Here is a 14,560-nt window from a genome sequence, read left to right on the forward strand (position 1 = left end):
AGTCAGGAAGATTCATCTGCTCGAGTTCCCAAACAGGCCTCAGACAGTTAGTAGGTGGTGCACTGGATATGGAGTCAGGAAGATTCATCTGCTCGAGTTCCCAATCAGGCCTCAGACAGTTAGTAGGTGGTGCACTGGATATGGAGTCAGGAAGATTCATCTCCTTGAGTTCCCCATCTGGTCTCAGACAGTTAGTAGGTGGTGCATTGGATATGGAGTCAGGAAGATTCATCTCCTCCAGTTCCCAAACAGGCCTCAGACACTTAGTAGGTGGTGCACTGGATATGGAGTCAGGAAGATTCATCTCCTCGAGTTCCCAAACAGGCCTCAGACAGTTAGTAGGTGGTGCACTGGATATGGAGTCAGGAAGATTCATCTCCTCCAGTTCCCCATCTGGTCTCAGACACTTAGTAGGTGGTGCACTGGATATGGAGTCAGGAAGATTCATCTCCTCCAGTTCCCAAACAGGCCTCAGACAGTTAGTAGGTGGTGCACTGGATATGGAGTCAGGAAGATTCATCTCCTCCAGTTCCCCATCTGGTCTCAGACAGTTAGTAGGTGGTGCACTGGATATGGAGTCAGGAAGATTCATCTGCTGGTTCCCCAAACAGGCCTCAGACAGTTGTAGGTGGTGCCTGGATATGGAATCAGGAATTCATCCTTGAGTTCCCAAACAGGCCTCAGACAGTTAGTAGGTGGTCACTGGATATGGAATCAGGAAGATTCTCTTAAAGTTCCCATCTGTCTCAGACATTGGTGGTTGGTTGGGCAGGAAATATGGGAAAAGGTCAGGGGGGGGAAGAATTCATCTGCTGAGTTAAACAGGCCTCAGACAGTTAGTAGGTGGTACTGGATATGAGTCAGGAAAGATTCACTTGGAGTTCCCAAACAGGCCTCAGACAGTTGGGTGGTGCACTGGATGGAGTCAGGAAGATTCATCTCCCCAGTTCCCCATCTGGTCTCAGACAGTTGAGGTGGTGCCCTGGATATGGAACGGAAATTATCTGCCTGGTTCCCTTGGTCCGACACTTAGTAGGTGGATGGATATGGAGTCAGGAAGATTCATCGCTGAGTTCCCCATCGGTCCAGACAGTTAGAGGTGGCACTGGATATGGAGTCAGGAAACCCATCTGCCGAGTTCCCAAACAGGCCCTTAGACAGTTGTGGGTGGTGCCCTGATATGGAATCAAAGACATCTGCTCATTCCCAAACAGGCCTCAGACAGTTGTGGTGGTACTGGAATGGAGTCAGGAAGATTACTGCTCGAGTTCCCCATCTGGTCTCAGACACTTAGTAGGTGGTGCACTGGATATGGAGTCAGGAAATTCATCTGCCTCGAGTTCCCAAACAGGCCTCAGACAGTTAGTAGGTGGTGCCCTGGATATGGAATCAGGAAGATTCATCTGCTTGAGTTCCCAAACAGGCCTCAGACAGTTAGTAGGTGGGCATTGGATATGGAGTCAGGAAGATTCATCTCCTGAGTTCCCAAACAGGCCTCAGACAGTTAGTAGGTGGTGCACTGGATATGGAGTCAGGAAGTTCATCTGCTCGAGTTCCCAAACAGGCCTCAGACAGTTAGTAGGTGGTACTGATATGGAATCAGGAAGATCATCTCTCGAGTTCCCATCTGTCTCAAACACTTAGTAGGTGGTGCACTGGATATGGAGTCAGGAAGATTCATCTGCTCGAGTTCCCAAACAGGCCTCAGACAGTTAGTAGGTGGTGCCCTGGATATGGAGTCAGGAAGATTCATCTGCTCGAGTTCCCAAACAGGCCTCAGACAGTTAGTAGGTGGTGCCCTGGATATGGAGTCAGGAAGATTCATCTGCTCGAGTTCCCCATCTGGTCTCAGACACTTAGTAGGTGGTGCACTGGATATGGAGTCAGGAAGATTCATCTGCTGGAGTTCCCAAACAGGCCTCAGACAGTTAGTAGGTGGTGCCCTGGATATGGAGTCAGGAAGATTCATCTGCTCGAGTTCCCAAACAGGCCTCAGACAGTTAGTAGGTGGTGCACTGGATATGGAGTCAGGAAGATTCATCTGCTCGAGTTCCCAAACAGGCCTCAGAGAGTTAGTAGGTGGTGCACTGGATATGGAGTCAGGAAGATTCATCTGCTCGAGTTCCCAATCTGGTCTCAGACAGTTAGTAGGTGGTGCACTGGATATGGAGTCAGGAAGATTCATCTGCTCGAGTTCCCAAACAGGCCTCAGACAGTTAGTAGGTGGTGCACTGGATATGGAGTCAGGAAGATTCATCTGCTCGAGTTCCCAATCAGGCCTCAGACAGTTAGTAGGTGGTGCACTGGATATGGAGTCAGGAAGATTCATCTGCTCGAGTTCCCAATCAGGCCTCAGACAGTTAGTAGGTGGTGCACTGGATATGGAGTCAGGAAGATTCATCTGCTCGAGTTCCCAAACAGGCCTCAGACAGTTAGTAGGTGGTGCACTGGATATGGAGTCAGGAAGATTCATCTGCTCGAGTTCCCAAACAGGCCTCAGACAGTTAGTAGGTGGTGCACTGGATATGGAGTCAGGAAGATTCATCTGCTCGAGTTCCCAATCTGGTCTCAGACACTTAGTAGGTGGTGCCCTGGATATGGAGTCAGGAAGATTCATCTGCTCGAGTTCCCAAACAGGCCTCAGACAGTTAGTAGGTGGTGCACTAGATATGGAGTCAGGAAGATTCATCTGCTCGAGTTCCCAAACAGGCCTCAGACAGTTAGTAGGTGGTGCACTGGATATGGAGTCAGGAAGATTCATCTCCTTGAGTTCCCAAACAAGCCTCAAATACTTATGTATGGGACGGGTGCTAGACCCTCTTACCTAATTTAACTAATCAGGGACATCTTCAGGTACAAAGAAAAAGCATTTATTTAGTCCCTGCAGAGAGAGGTCCAATCACAGCCAGGAGGTATCTCAGCTCCCAATATGTGCTTGACCTGGCAAACTGGAAATAGTAAAACTGGTTCAATAGCAAAAGACCCAAGTCTTTTCATTGGATGGACTAAAAAGGAAGTAACCATGATTGACCAATGGTCACTAATGTTGTCTGCTTCCTGTGGGTTACATCACTTCCTGTCACTTCCTAAAGCTTAGACCTAGGTTCTGACCTTCCTAGAGATCTCTAGGCCTAGAGATTATGTGACTTCCTGCAACCTGGGCCTAAGACCCAACCTTCCAGCCCTGCAGACCTCTGGGAATAGAGATCATGTGACTTAGGCCTAAGGTCTGAACTACTATTCCATCTCACAGAATTTTTGAGAAAACTTCACCAGGCCTCAGACCCTTAGTAGCTGGTTCACTGGATATGGAGTCAAAAAGATTCATCTTCTTGAGTTCCCAATCTGGCCTCGGACACTTAGTAGCTATATGACTAAGGGCAAGTCTCTTAACCTTGTCTGCTTCAGTTCCCTCATCTGTAAAATGAGCTGGAGAAGGAAATAGCCAGCCACTCCAGTATATTTGCCAAGAAAGCCCAAAATGGGGTCATGAAGAGTCAAACACGATCCAAAGGACTGAGCCAAATTGACAACTGACAAATTGATTCTTGAGGTTTACTCCCATAGCAGCTATCCCACCTCAGCCCCTTTGCCTGCCCTCTCAAAGGAAGGCTTTTCCTCAGATTTTACACTATAACTGGGCCTTGAATATGCCATAAACCCACTCCACTTTCCTGATTCAGGTACCTGCTTAGTGTATGGGTCCCTGACACCACTTTTGAGCTTCTAAGTCATTCCTTCCTGCCACTGAGCAGGAAGAGCCGGTGATGCTGTGGACCGTTAAAAAGAGAGTGGCTGCGTCCCCGATGCTCTGTTCCTCTCACTTTCCCATAAGGCCAGTGGTTCTAGCTTTTATAGCCCTGTCATTGTGGGGAGATGAGGTGGGCTCCTCCCCGACCCCTGCTACTGGGATATCATGTAGGTGCAGCTCAGTTTGCCTCTGCCCCCCAGCTGCCTTTTCTATTTGACTTTCTTTCCCGGATGACCAAATATCATTATCAAGATGACTATGTCCAGGTTTGAAAAGAACCTTGTGAGTTCAAGAGCTCCTAGGTCCTTCAAATGGCATTGACTAAAGAAATGGGAATGTCTTCATTGAAGAAAATGACCTCTATCAACTTATGGAAAGCCCTGGCTTTTATTTGGACAGTGCAGAGCCAAGGTGAAATGTAAAATTTCTATACGCTGTTTCCACAACCTCATGCTCAAGTGGTCATCACTCAGCGTCCTGGCACGGAGTAACAATAGTTATAAATTATAAGTTGCTGATTGCTTAAGTTTTGTCAATGTGCAATAAAAGTTCTCTTCTGTTTTGCTTTGTGTATAGGAAATAAAAAACGGTCCCCTTCCTGATTCATATTGTACAATGAATATCTCTAATCAGAGAAATTGTAAATGTGAATCAAGAATGAAAGCATGTATTGGGAAAAATAAAATACCATTTAACTTTGGGGAGAGCAAAAAATGAAAAATACTATCCAACTCCAGACAAAGAACTTATGGAGTATGAATATATCAAAACGTACAATGTTTCACTTTCTGTATTTTTTTTCATGGGTTTTTTTTCCCCCTTTGGATCTGTGTCTTCTTTCACAACATAGATTCTATGTTTTACATGACTGAACAGATATAACATCAAATCGCTTACTATCAGGGGGAGGAAAGAGGAGGAAAAACCCAGAACTCAAAATTTTTAAATGAATGTTAAAAATTGTCTTTATATGTAACTGGGGGAAAATAAAATATTTTTTAAAATGTGATTTTCAATAATCACTTTCAATAACTATGTGGGAATGTTGTTCTTGATTCCCACTTTTTAAACAGCTGCTTCTCTTTAGAGGAACATATGCAATATCATTCCCAAGTATTATTTCCTACTGTTAGTACATGAATATTTGAATAATCAAATAGGTCAGATAATTCAGAGTGCTTCCTAAGTCACTCCACCTAGTAATAAGTTCCTGAACATGATTCTGCAATCCACCAAGCAAGCCTTTCACATTATTTTGCAATATTTTTATACATCTTTAGTGTTTTACTCTGTCTGTTCCTAATATTGTTGTTATTCAGTGATTTCAGTAGCATCCTACTCTTTGTGACCCCATTTGGAATTTTTTTGCAAAGATACTAGAATGGTTTGCTTCTTTCTTCTCCAGCTCATTTTACAGATGAGGAAACTGAGGCAGATAGCGTTAAGTAACTTGCCCAAAGATGTCCAGCTCGTAACTGAGGTCAAATTGGAACTCAAGATGATGAGTCTCGCTGACTCTAGGACCAGTGTTCCATCCATTGTGTCACCTAATTGCCCACTCCTAATAAATGGTAGGCCTTTCAATATTTACAATGCAACAATAATTTATTTATTCATTTAATTTTTGTTATTTATTTACTCGTTTGTTTATTTAGAATTGGGTCTCACCATCTAATTTAGGGTTAGGAACCATTCACAGATCCTATCCTACTCTGATCAACATAGGAGCTTTGATGTGCTTCTTTGCCAACCTAGGCCTGTCCAACCTGATTTCCCATCTAAAACCTCCCTTTCCCACTTCCCATCCCAGGAATTCACCATATTAACATGAAACTTATTGGGATCCCACCACAGCTCAATACATCTAAGCCAAAACAGATTCACCAGCCTCAATTTCTCCTATAATAGGAATTACAGGAAGATGTCATCACAACTAACCATGCAACATCAATTTAAGTTATTCAGAGAGTGCCTGCTCCATTTTTAACAAACTCAGTAATGCTGAATATAAATGTGAATTTGCATCATTATACTATAACAACATAATGAGCAAAGTAATATATAATCAATACAAGTGCATATACAGACACGCAAAATAATACCAGTGCTACAGAAATAAATTCAAGATCATGAAAAACAATATAAATAACTTTTTCTATGTGCTAACATATAGCAAAATAGCAAAAAATAAACTGCATGCATGAGTAAAATCCTGCTTATAACAACAAGTCCCGATGCTTCATCAACAATGCAGCATCAATAAAACATTTTGCAGAATAGTGCTTTCATGTTGACAGCAGATAAATTTTTGGGGGGGGAGACTTTTCCCAAGAGCCTGGCAAAAACGTCCAACAAAATTAGAAATGAAATTGGAATAAGAGCAGGATTTCCCTTGAATAAAAATTGTAAAAATTACAGCAGATAATGATTAAGTATAATAAAATTTGTGTATCCAAAAATAATAAACAATGTAATGCACAGTCAAAATAAGATCGAATAAGTAGAGATACGACTAAATAAAATTTCCAGAGGGGAGAAATGAAATCTCATTGAAAACAAAACAAGACAAACTAATACATAAAACAAGACAAAATTGAAAATAGGATCTAAAATATCGCAGTGGGAAAAAAAATCACATGGGTAATTAAGCACAAGGATATATACAATTAAGCAACTGAGACACAAAAGTACAACAAAAATGAATAATAAGGGAAATATTGCAAACTAGGTATGGATTAGCACTTTCAGACCTCAAGCTATATTATAAAGTAGTAATCATTAAAAACATTTGTTGCCAGTTTTAAAAAAGAGAAAAGTAGATCAGTGGATAAGGTCAGACAAGGAAAAACCAGAAATAAAGAAATTCAAAGACTGGTACAAAGGTGATTCGTTCTGAGCAACTCAGCATGTTATCATGGAAAGATTCCTAGATTTGAAATCAAAGGACTTGGGTTCAAATCCATTTTCAGCCTCAGGCCTTTACGAAACATTTTTTTTTTTTAAAGTGGACTGTTTTAAACATTTAAAGAATAAGTAATTTGAATATTGTGTGTTGTTTGCAAAAACAGGAAAAGAGTATTAAAAACTCTATTACATAAATGTAGCATTACCACATGTCAGAGAAAAACACAAGAAATCAAATTATAGAACAATATCCTTAATGAATAACAATGCATCCTAAATAAAATATTAGTAATAAGATTACAACATGTTAAATAATTATATACTATTAGTACATTTGATTTTTTTAACATGTTAAAAATATGTTAATGCAATATATGTATACATATTTATACAATTATCTTGCTGCACAAGAAAAATCACATCAAAAAGAAAAAAATGAGAAAGAAAACAAAATGTAAGCAAACAACAACAACAAAAAAAATAAAAATGCTATGTTGTGGCAAATCACTTCTTTCTATGGGCCTTAATAAATTTTTTGTTAAAGAAATGAGCTGGTGGACCTGGGGTCAGGAAGACTGAGTTCAAATGTGGCCTCAGACATTTAACACTTACTAGATGTGTGATACTGGGCAAGTCATTTAACCCCTATTGCCTCACAAAAAAAAAACCCAAAAATACAATAATTAGCTCAACTAAATGATTTTTTAAGATCCTTTCCAAATTTCAATTTGTGATTCTATTATTCCTCTCTTCCATTAGCTGGTAGATCTAAAAGGCAACAAGATTCTGTGCGATGCTGTCCAGTAAAACCAGGGTCAAGTGTCAAAGCAGGTAGAAATGGGGGGATGGCGAGTGCTGGGGAAAGGATGTGAAGAATCAACATATAGAGCCAACTCAATCCCTTTACCCCCCATTCCCAAAAATTTCTCTCTCCAAAAAAAATCACATCTCTATGCAGATGACTCCCAGATCTATATATCAAGCCCCAGTATCACCCCTAAGTTCTCCTTACCCAAATTAAAAATCAGAGATTCTGGAGGTTTAAAAAAAAAAAAAAAAAAAAAAAGCAAAAAGGGATTTATTATGATCTCGAGAGAAAAGGCAACTCCCAACAGACAAGATGTCAGTAGAGGAATGCAAAGTGCAAAATGCAAAACACAAGATTATATAGACCAGAATCCCCATGACTTTTTCTTTCATTGTCTAGGGGACAGGACTTACAACTTAAAGACAGAAATTTATCCCAGAAACAAAAGAATACAAGAATATATCAAACTCTAATTCAAATTTCCCTAGAGAACTGCTATACAAGCAGATATTCTTGAATGAGAGAATTGTTATCTGAATTCCCAAAGTCATCACCACCTTTAAATGAAATACTTAAATGCTAATTAATAATGGAAAGAAACAGGAGGGGAAATGTTCATCCAAGACAATTGAACACCTGCATCTTTTTGGCCATAGCTTAACTTATTATTGCAAAGTCTCAAGTCACAATTAGGGCATAGGCTGAAGCCAGATGCTTATGAGAGGTCTTCCCTCAGTTTATTCCATTCACATATCACCAGTTAATTGGACCTTTCCAATTAGCCATCACAAAGATCTAAATTTTACTCGTCTAAATTGGACTCATTCCCACCCCCCCACAAAAAAAAATCGTACTTCCCTTCTAAATTTCCCTTTTTCTGTCAAAGGTGCCCCAAACTTCCAGTATCTCAGGTTTGTGATCTTATGTTTCTATGAGAACTTTGGGTTCCATATTTTCCTTCACCCCACATATACAATTGCCAGATCTTACCATTTCTATTTCCATAAATTCATATCACTATATCACCTTAGGTCAGGCCTTTATCATCTTTTTACTACATTAATGCAATAGCCTCCTAATTGATTTCCTTGCTTGGAATTGCTTTTCACTCTAGTCCATCTTAAACACTGCTGTAATTTTCCTTATGCATAGAACTGATGGTGTGATTTCCTTATTTAAACAACTTTATTGGCTTACTATTGTCTCTAGGATAAAATATAAATTCCTCTGTTTAGTTTTTAAAATCCTATCCAATCTGGCCCCAACCTATGTGAAGAGTCTCATCGGATTTCACACCTAAAAGCCAGCCAAACTGGACTTTTCTCCGGATCTTCCCCCAAAAGGATCCTTCTCTTACTTTAATACAGTTCAGACACCATTTCCTGAAGGAAGCTTTTTCTAATCCTCCCAGCTGCAAATGCCCTCCTTCACAAACAACTTTGTATTTTGCTATTTGTATATATTTGTGTTTATTCACTTTATATTTATGTTGTATTTTTAAAAAATATATATTTTCTTATTGTCTCCCCCACAAACTCCCAGGGAATAAGAAGTTCCTTCATTCATTGTACCTGTATCCTTAGTGCCTGACACATAGTAGGCACTTAATAAATGTTCCCTAATTGATGAGGAACCAGGGCATTAAAGGGGGAGGAAAAACTAAGAAATTAGAAAACTTTTTTTTTCCTATTAAACAGTTCAATCACACTGCTCATTCCTTCCTCTAGACCTCCGTGTCACCAGATTGACACTAGTCTCTCCTAGATGACTCCTAGATAGGAAGGAAGGGAGACACACACTAAAAGAAATCTGAATTACAGCTAATAAAAATGGTGCCGGGAACCATGTCCCTTTTACACAGGATGAGCTGGTTTTTCTTTAAAAGGGACAAGGAAAGCACATTCTGGATTTGACTGGTCCACAAGACTTTAAATTACCTCAACTTATAAGGAATTGAGGGTTCTTCAAGCTTGTTAGAATTCCCACCCCCAAGCATTTGATACAATCTCTCTGATAGGGCTTGGTCACCATGACAGGAACAGAAGTAAAGGGGATGCCCCAATTTTCCTAAATCATCATGACAACTTCATTACTTCCTTTTATGGTTGTAATTTTTGTCACACATTTTATGGCCCATAAGTGTCCCACTGCATTCCAAGCCTGAACCACTGGAATAACCTGAGTAAGGCCTGCCCCAGAATAAGAACTTTGCAAGTTTCAAGTGAACCCTAAGGGTTAAATTGTCATAATAATATCACTAAGGGAATTACTAACAGAATCACAAAGGCTTTCTTAGCAAAGAAACACTCATCCTTTATCAATAATAAGTATTCTCTTTTTTTTTTTAACAGTATATAAATTAGGATGATTTTTATTATTTCCAATACAGATGGAAACAGACATTAAGATTAAGAAATTTGTCTAAAATCAGAGAGTATCAAGGCATCCCAACGGGACAAACATTTGTGACTGGCCCTTTCTCTGCCAAGGACCACTAGTGTGGTCCGTCTCTCTCTCAGGTGAAAGAGGCTTTCCACAACAAAAGAAGTACTTCATTTCCACTTCATCAGAAAGACATTACTGCTAAAATTATGAGCCGATATGTGGGGAAAGGCAGTGACTTGCCTGAACTCTCCCCAAAACCTTTCTGAACACCTTTAAATAATGCCATAAAGAAATTCTTGGAGTGGCAGAACCCGCAAATGGACAGAATGAAACTATTTTCTCTGAATGCCAACATATCTTTCTTCTTTTGTTCTTTCTCTCTTTTAGTGGCTATGTCCATCCGTTTTTCCCTTTTGCTCTTCCATTTTTTCCCTTCATTTGGGGATGAGAAAAAAGCATTATTTCTCTCATATTAATAATGAATTATTAAATTAGGACTAAGGTTTTTCCTCCTTTCTATTTCCTCATTCAGAAATTAGTCCCTGGTAGATTATTCAGCCAGCATCTGAAGGATATTGTGGATAATGAGACTGGATTAACCTTCTCAATTTTCTTCAGACCCAGAAGACCACCCAGATGGGGAAGATTAGTTCTGATAAAAGAGTAAAAAAAAAAAAAAAAAAAAAAAAAACTTTAATCTATGCAAATTATAGGCCATTGTGTTCTACTCAGGATTGGGGGAGAAGAAAAAGGGGGAAAGAGGGAAGGTAGGGAAACCAGTACATCCTTTTTCTAGATTGTCTGAGGTTGGAAGTGATTTGGGTAAACATAAAGGTCACCTGATCACAGTCATACCCCTCTTTAGAATAGGTTCCTCTTATTATAATATTCATCCTTTTTTATTAATTGTTAACCAATCAGATTTGATTACCACCTGTCAGGAACATACTCTCTTTAAGGATATTTAAAACACTAATGTTTATCCAGAGAAGGTCTTTTGGCTTCCAAGAGGGTCAATCCTTCTCAATCTTTTAATTATCTGCTAGCAACAATTAATAAATTTGATTACAAATTATCCAGAAACTCTGTCTCCTGAAAATTTTCATTTGTCATCCTGGAATGCCTTGATATTCTGATTTTAGGCAAATCTCTTAATCTTAATGTTTGTCTCTCTCTGTAAATTGGAAATAATATAAACCACCCTAATTTACATACTATTAAAAAAGAGAGAGAGAACACATTATTGATAAAGGATGAATGTTTCTTTCAAATTGAACTGAGTCCAATGGACTGACCACCATAGATTGACCCCATCTTCTATATAACTCCTTCCAATACTGCACTTAAAACAAATGTTAGTCTTATTGAATCATATTTTTTGAAAATACTTTCCTTGTCACTTTGGGGATACATTCATAGCAACAACAAGAAATGAAACTTTGACTTGGCATTTAAGGAAAATCACACTGAAGAATTATAAGATTCACTTCAAAAAACATTTCTTCTTTGTCAGTGCATAATGTAGCATTTAATGTTCTCCTCATATGAGAAATTAGTCATCTAAGTAGTCAATCCAAAAGTACACGTGTCAAAATACAGCACAGAGTTAATTCTCATTTCATTATGTGTTCTCAATGCCATGGGGCTAGAATATTTCAGCAGTCAGGCTAATCATTATTCCAAGTACTTAACTGAACTCCAGCAATGGAAAAGCCATGCTGAGATGCTTTTTCAGAGGTTTTCCACAACAAAAGTGGTACTTCATTTCCACTTCATCAGAAAGACATTACTGATAAAATTATGAGCCAATATGGTGGGGAAAGGCAGTGACTCGCTTGAACTCTTCCCCAAACCTTTCTGAACATTTTAAATAATGCCATAATATAAGTTCTGCTATTTACAAAAAGATAGGGTGAAATAATTTTCCAGCCAAAGACAATTCAGTGGAGACACAATTAGGATTGCACAAAATTTAGCAGTTTCCATATTAAAAGATCAGAGGGCTTAGAATATTATATTCCAAAGAGCAAAGGCCCTAGAATTACAACCAAGAATAATCTACCCAGCAAAACTGAGTGAAATGCACATTCAATGAAATAGAAGACTTTCAAGCATTCTTGATAAAAAAAAGACCAGAGCTGAATAGAAAATTTGACTTTCAAATACAAGACTCAAGAGAAGCATTAAAAAGGAAATAAGAAAGAAAAATTATAAGCGATTTGATAAGGTTAAACTTTTTATGTTCCTACATGGGAAGATATTTGTAACTCATAAGAACTTTCTCATTATTAGGACAGTTGAAAGGAGTATATATAGACAGAGGGTAGAGGTGTGAGTTGAATATGGAGGGATGCTATCCAAAAAAAATTAAGAGATGGATGAAGAATGCACTGGAAGAAAGGGAAAAAGGAAAGTATGGGGTAAATTATCTCACATTAAAGAGGCAAAAAAATGCTTTCAGAGTAGAAGGAAAGATGGGAAGAGATGAGAAGCAGTGAATAAACCTTACTATAATCAGAATTAGCTCAAGGAGGAAATATCATATACTCACAATTGAGTATAGCAATCTATTTTACCCTGCAAGAAAGTAGATGGAGGAAGGGATGAGAGATATGAGAAGGGGGGAAGAGTAATAAAAATGAGGGCAGACTGGGGGAGGGATAGTCAGAAGTAAAAAACTTGGAAAAAAAAGAGAAAATTGAATAAACAGAGTGGGTAATAGGATATAGTTAGCAGTCATAGCTGAAAAGCAAGTTTCTCTGATAAAGGCTTTATTTCTCAAATATATAGAAACAAAATTTATAAAAATAGGAGCCATTCTCCAAATTATAAAAGATCAAAAGATATGAACAGTTTTCAGATGAAGTAATCAAATCTATCTATAGCCTTATTTTTTTTTAATTATCTGAATCACTACTGATAGAAGAAATGCAAATTAAAACAATTCTGAGGTACTGCTCATACCTATTTGATTGGCTAAAAGAACAGAAAAGGAAAATGATAAATGCTGAGGAGAATATGGGGGAAAATGAGCCATTGATGCATTATTAGTAGAGTTGTGAACTGATTCAACCATTCTGGAGAACAATTTGGAACTATGCCCAAAAGGCTATAAACCCATATACCCTTTGACTTAGCTACTAGGTCTGTATACAAAAAAAATTAAAAAAGAAAAAAAGGAAAAGGAATATATATATATATATATATATATATATATATAATCTTTTTTTCTTGTGGCAAAGAATTGAAAATTGAGGGGATGTCTGCCATCAATTAGGGAATGACGGAACAAATTGTGGTTTGTGAGTGTGATGGAATATTATTGTGCTATAAGAAATGATTAGTAGAAAAACCATTACATTGAATTCCCAATCCCTATATTTATGCCCACATGCATTTTTGATTTCCTTCACAAGCTAATTGTACAATATTTCAGAGTCTGATTCTTTTTGTACAGCAAAATAACGTTTTGGTCATGTATACTTATTGTGTATCTAATTTATATTTTAATATATTTAACATCTACTGGTCATCCTGCCATCTGGGGGAGGGGGTGGGGGGTAAGAGGTGAAAAATTGGAACAAGAGGTTTGGCAATTATTAATGCTGTAAAGTTACCCATGCATATATCCTGTAAATAAAAGGCTATTAAATAAAAAAAATTTAATATAAAAAAAAAAGAAATGATTAGTAAGATGCTCTCAGAAAAACCTGGAAAGACTTACAGAAAGAAGCTGATGCAAAAGTGACATGTGTTATATACAAGGTAATGGTAATATTGTAAGATCATCAGTTGTGAATGACTTAGCCATTCTGAACAATACAATGATCCAAGATAACTCTGAAGGACTAATGAAGAAAAATGCTATCTGTCCCCAAAGTGTCTAAATACAAATTGAGACATGTTAATTTTTTTTTGTCTTTTTTTTTCTCTCCATACAACGGAAGGAGACATGTTTTGCATGACTATAGATGTATATCGAATTGCTTGCCTTCTCAATGAGGGGGATGAAGAGGATTAGTGACTTCCAGGGACCTCCATGACAAACTACAAATCCTCCAGTATTCTCTTTGTAACCCCCCCCCTTCCTGATCCCTTCCCAGTATTCCTTCTTCCAGTGACCATGGACCCCTTCAGTTCCCACATGAGACAGTCCATCTTACAACTCCCAGCTTTTTCATTGGCTGTCCTCCACACTTGCACTTCCTTACCTCCACCTCCTGATACCCTTGGTTTCCCTCAAGTCCCACTAACATCCCACCCTCTGCAAGAAGTCTTTCCTCTTTAATGCTAATGCTTTTCTCCTGAGATTAACTCAGATTTATCCTGAACAAATTTTGTTTGTCCAGTTGTTTCCATGTTGCCTCTAGCCTGGAGGCAATTACACTTGCACTAAATCCTGCCTTAGTCACTCACTAGTTTCCTCATCTGTAAAATGGGAGGAATAATAGCACCACCTTCCAAGGATGAATAAGAGTATTTATAAAGCACTTATCACAATGTCTGGCACACAGTAGATGCTTAATAAATGCTTATTCTCTTTTTTTCATTAGACTGAGTTCCTCAAGAGCAGAGACTGTTTTGTTTTGTTTTTAGCTTTCTTTGAATCCCAGAAAATTATAAATGCTTGCTAACTGACCGAATGACGCTATGCCTTCATGAGTAAATGAAGGCCCTCCTTGGGGTTGATCCTAGAACAGGGTAGCTAGGCG

The 14,560-nt window shown here is 38.5% G+C and overlaps 1 protein-coding gene across 2 annotated transcripts in view; it reads right to left on the reverse strand.

The window, feature by feature from the left end:
* The window catches only part of SLC39A11 (solute carrier family 39 member 11), a 478,311-nt gene that overhangs the window by 462,403 nt on the left and 1,348 nt on the right, over window positions 1-14,560 (reverse strand). The window lies entirely within an intron of this gene.

The sequence above is a fragment of the Sarcophilus harrisii genome, chromosome 4 (assembly GCF_902635505.1).
Source record: "Sarcophilus harrisii chromosome 4, mSarHar1.11, whole genome shotgun sequence".
NCBI classification, from domain to species: domain Eukaryota; kingdom Metazoa; phylum Chordata; class Mammalia; order Dasyuromorphia; family Dasyuridae; genus Sarcophilus; species Sarcophilus harrisii.